Here is a 5,369-nt window from a genome sequence, read left to right as displayed (position 1 = left end):
TTTTTTTAGAGGGAATAGTGGCATTCAGTAGTTTTTCTTTGCCTTATCTTAACCTGTTCAGTATCCTTTGTACTTCTTTGCAGAGAAAATCTACATGGCCTCTCAGTAATTTTTATGAAACCATTGCATTTTGTCTGTAGAGTTATCAGATTTCATAAATAAAAATATTAGAAATATTAGAGGCTCTTCTAATTGTTTTTTCTTTAGGGACATTCAAATTAGAGGATACTTTACTATGAATGTGAGGTAGTTTCTGATATTTTATGGGACATACTTTTAACGCCTAATATTGACATTTAACCAGACAGCTTGTACGTCAGATGGCAACTAGATCAGTGTCGATATAAACAAGATAATCTACATCACTGGCTTACCTGAAAATTTAGGAAATTTTTCTGAAGGTTGTCAGGGTTTAACAGAGATATTCCAAGTTTGGAATGTGTATTCGATTTACCTGAGGATCTATAAGATGTTGGTGCAGTTGCTCCAAGATTTGGCCATGGGTTTTGAAAGTATGACAAGTAGCTTTCATATGTAATAACAAGAAACTGGTGACTGAGGCTCAGTGGTTCATAACCTTCAATAAATATCATGACAACTGGAGGATGTTGCATAATATTCATGCATAGATCCCATCCCAGGATAATAAAAATCAATATTTAAGGGAAGGACAATTGTACTGATATTCTAAAAAGCTTTCAATAAACTTTTATGTTCCTTCACGGAAAAGGAGCCTTAAACTGCAGCTTTGAGATAGTATTCTAAAGCATTTTCAAGAATAGGAAATTTTTAAGTTTATCTTTCATATTTTTAGTTATAAAATTAATATTGTAATTTCAAGAATAAAAAAATCTGAAATGCACGAAAGACAGTGTAAAAGGGAAAGAATTTGTTCAGTGGGAAGTAAAAACTGGGATGAGAAAAAGGATAAAAGAAGGGAAAAAGATATATTTATGTATATATGCAGGATAATTTGGATAATTGTACTGCTGATCTCTGTGGTCTTTTGAGAGGAACAGTTAGTACCTAACTTTTTTTATTCTTATTTTTTTAAACATAGTGTTTGACAGGTTCTCTTCTTTTTTTGGAAAAAATGAGTGCAAAATATCAACACGGAGTGTACAGTTATAATCTGAGCACTAAGGTGTTGAGGGAGGAGGATCCTGAGTTCAAAGTCACTGAATGCCCAAGTGTTCAAGAATGTGTGTGTGTGTGTGTGTGTGTGTGTATGTGTGTGTGTGTGACAGAGAGAAAGAGAAAGAGAGAGAGAGAGAGACAGACAGACAGACAGACAGACACAGAGAGACAGAGACAGACAGACAGACATAGGGGAGAAAGATGGGAGGAAAGAGACAGAGAGAGAGAAGGGAGGAGACAGAGACAGAGACAGACAGTGAGAGTTAGAGAGAACCACAGAGCAACACAAGAAAAGAAGGAACAAACGGAAGATTGAGAACTTACTCTCTCCTTCCTATATATAGTTAAGTTGAGCAACCAGCCAAATTCTAAGAAGGCACTTGAAGAGAAATGGGTGTGCTTATATTCTGACAAAAATATGCCCTAGATAGTAAAAACTTTAGAATCAATTAGGTTATTATATTTAAATAGCTTATTGACTCTCAGATATTTTTAAATGAACATTTGGTCATTGTTTGCACATTAAAAAAATATGTGTCATGGGGTAAACTTTTCATTACTGAGCTTAGATGCAGGTAGAAACCTAGAAAAAGTAAACACTTCTTTTTTTTAATTAATATTTTTATTGCACATGTTTGCATTGTGTCATGTCTACATTTATGTTGAGTAGGTACATGTACTTAACATATTTTATTTTGTTCCTCCCTCATTATTCTCACTTTTTACTTCTACCTCTAGATTCTTTTTCCTCCATTTTCTTTTTCTTTTTCTTTCAGACTGGCCTTGAACTCACTTTGGAACCTAGGCTGACCTTAAGCTTGCAATGATCCTCCTGCCTCAGCCTCCCGTATATTGGGATTACAGACATACACCACTATGCCTGACTTTTTTCCATTTTCATTTTTTAGTTTTTAGTTCGCTTTTGCAATACATAATGATTGCATTTATAGTACAGAGTGGATATAAGCACATGACACATCTTAGTTTTTTTTTTTTTTTTTTTTTTTTTTATAGCCACCTACCTTCCCTTGTGAAAACCCCACCCATTTTGGTTGATTTTGTATTTGCAAAAGATCTAGCTCCTAGATTCTTTCTATCTATAATTTTGCTCTTCATACTTTAAATTTCTCATGACAGAATTTATTCAGCATTTCAGTTTATGTGTCTAATTCAGTATACTTCACATTGTTTTCTAGTTATATCTATTTCTCTATAAATGATTCAGATTGATCCTTCTTTATAGCCAAGTACTATTCCATTATGTTTCTTCATCCATTGTGTTGTATCTATTCACAGGGATTGCAAGTGAATAGATTTAATACAAGACACATAATTTATAACATTATAATATTCATTCAAACAGTCAAATGTAGAAATGCACCAGAGATCTGTCTATGCATTAGAAACCCAAAGAATCCAGTTGAAGACCTAGACTCCATGGCAGTGTCCTGCACAAGTCCAGCTGGAGGCCTAGAGCCCATGACAATGTCTTATCGAAGTCTGTATCAAGCATATGCCCTGGGAAGGCTCAACGGTCAGTGCTGGAAGAAAGTCTGCACCAGCAGGATGAAAGATCTGTGCCAGCAGGCTGAGGCATCTGCACTGAAGCCTGGCTGCAAGGCTCAAAGTAAAAACCAGAGCTACCCAAAGAGAAATATAGCTATCCTCCGTAACAGCGAGGTCCCGAACTCCTCCCATGATGAGAAGAGGCAGGTTCATATCAAGAATGCCAGCAGGAGAATCGAAAGCACAGAGACTTCCCTCTAATTTTCCTTTCATACTGCTGGCAACAAGCCTAAGGGGGGGCCTTTCACACCCAGTACCATGCTGATCCTGTTCAGCGGGGTGTTACAAACTGACGATTAATCTACCACAATTTGTCTATTGATGGGCATATGTGCTGCTTCTGAGATTTAACCATTACGAATTGTCCTGCAATAAACATTGGAAGGATGCAGCACTCTAATATGTCTTTAACTCCTTTAGGACACACTTAGAAGGAAAATAGCTGGTTGAATGGAATTTCTGTTTTTTAAAGTGTTTTTGGGGGTCTCCTTATTGATTTTCATAATGGTTGCAGAAGTTTATGTTCCCACCGGCAGTGTAGGAGGGTATCTCTTTCACCACAGGCTTGCCAGTACTTATTTTATTTCTTAATTATTTGATTCTTTCTTAGTAAGACAAAATTTCAATGTTGTTTTAATTTACATTTCATTAATGGCCAGTAATATTAAGCTTCTTTTTCATGAATTTACTGGCCATTTGTATTTCTTTTCCTGAGAAGCATCTATTCATTTCAGTTGTATATATTTTTTTGTCTTTTTGAGTACAGGGTTGCACTATGCTATTCAAACTGACTTTGAGCTCATTTTTTAGCCCAGGATGGTCTCAAACTCAAATGATCCTCTGCCTCAGCCTTTCAAGCACTGGAATTATAGGGATATTCCACCACACTGGGCAGTGTTTCTTTTTTAATATTAGATCTCTGATCCATGATAGTGTAGTTTAGTTTAGTTTAGTTTAGTTTAGTTTAGTTTAGTTTAGGTTAGGTTAGGTTAGGTTAGGTTGGTTTAGTTTAGTTTATGCTGAGACGGAGGTCCAGCTTCAGAATTCTGACATGGGTAGCGAGTTTCCCAGAAGCATTTGCTAAGAGGCTACCTTTTTCTCACCATGTATTTTTGGCTCCTTAGCATAGATCAGGTGTCTCAGTGTGTCTGAGGTTCTTTCTGGATCCGCTGTTCTGTTCCATGGATCCATGTGTCTGTTTTTGTGCCAGTGCTAAGCTATTTTGATTTATTGTAACTTTGAAACTTAAAGTGTTTAATCCAGGCTGGCATTCAACCCGGTGTGATCTTCCTGCCTCAGCTTCCTGAGTGCTGGGATTACAGGCATATGCATGATACCTGGCGTGTAAAACGACTTTTGAAAGACAGTTTCATTCTTCATTAAACAAGAGTGTCTGCAAAGGGTTGAGCTGACTGTATGATGCCAGCCCCACACAAACAAACCAAAAAGAACCCCAAACTCAATGGCTTCTTTTCTTTGAAATGTCCAGATGTTTCTTTCACACTTCTTAGAATAGAAATTAACGGTAAATCTAACAAATCAATGGAAAAAATAAATTTCATGATTTTCCATCAAAATATTGAAATGGTTGATTTTGATTTCTTCTGGAGTATCTTCACCTAGTGATGAAATTAATGTCTCATTTGGCAGCAGGACAACAGCATTGTCCGCACTGGTACTTGCACTGCGTGTGAATGAATAGTATGAACTGTGTGATTGTGACCCTGAATTTCCACAGTGCATGAAGGGCAGACTCCTTACTTCAAAAGCTTAAATAATTTGAAATTAGAGGAATTCAAAACTGGGTTTTCGTTTTTATTTTCAAAAAATGCCAGTGCAAAGGATAAATAAATAAATAAAAATGCCAGTGCTATAAAAGATGTTTCTCTAGAGTATTTTCAACCTCTGTTAAAATCTTGATGTTGGGAAAGAAATGAAAAAAAAAAAAAAGAAAGAAAGAAATGGTGATTTATTCTTTTAATACTGGTTCTACTACCACTAACTCTGTATTACTTTGCATACAAGACCTGGATCTCACTTTTTCTTCATTTTTAGGTTAGAATGTAGAGCAAGCAGACCTTAATATTTTCTTTTAATTTTAAAATCCTTTAGTTCTAGTCTTTAAAAGTTATGAATTAATACCAGTAACTTAATGTCAATAAAAAGTTTAGTAAAGAAATCTGTGAGCTGGTGCTGCCCCCTGCTGCACATCTAGTTATCCAGCTTTATGACTGGGGTAACGAGTTTGCAAAATACATCAATATTTTGTTTTGTTTCTCTCTGCCATCTTTTAATTGCTGATTTCTGCAAAAGCAAGCATTTTAAAAATTATTTTCTAACTGCTTTATCTACTACAATAATAAACTAAAATTCAAGTAAATTAATGACTATTAGCTAAGACAATTTGAGCAAACTTCTGAAGTATTCAATGCAATGACTATTCCTAGACATTCCCAAAATTAATTTATCCAAGTCTTGTTTGTAGAAGGGCTGGAATCGTTTTAAGTGCCTTTTACCTAACAATGTAAGAAATATTAAACATTTCAAGATAGTCTATTATTCAGCATTATGATAAGAAAAATGTTATCTTAAATAGAAAATAAAGATGTAGGTCTAGCACACAGTACTAATTTGAAAATTTAAAATTCTTTGATTAGATTTATGTT

The 5,369-nt window shown here is 35.2% G+C and overlaps 1 long non-coding RNA gene across 1 annotated transcript in view; it reads right to left on the bottom strand.

The window, feature by feature from the left end:
- Positions 1 to 5,369, bottom strand: part of LOC111816214 — a 19,114-nt gene that overhangs the window by 6,420 nt on the left and 7,325 nt on the right. The window contains exon 2 of the long non-coding RNA XR_002820666.1: positions 5,092 to 5,097. This is a non-coding gene — a long non-coding RNA (uncharacterized LOC111816214). The remainder of the gene's footprint in view (positions 1 to 5,091; positions 5,098 to 5,369) is intronic.

Source organism: Octodon degus, unplaced genomic scaffold, assembly GCF_000260255.1.
Source record: "Octodon degus isolate 3935 unplaced genomic scaffold, OctDeg1.0 scaffold00028, whole genome shotgun sequence".
NCBI classification, from domain to species: Eukaryota; Metazoa; Chordata; class Mammalia; order Rodentia; family Octodontidae; genus Octodon; species Octodon degus.
Note: the sequence above shows the minus strand (reverse complement) of the source record. Positions and strands in the feature narration are given on the sequence as shown.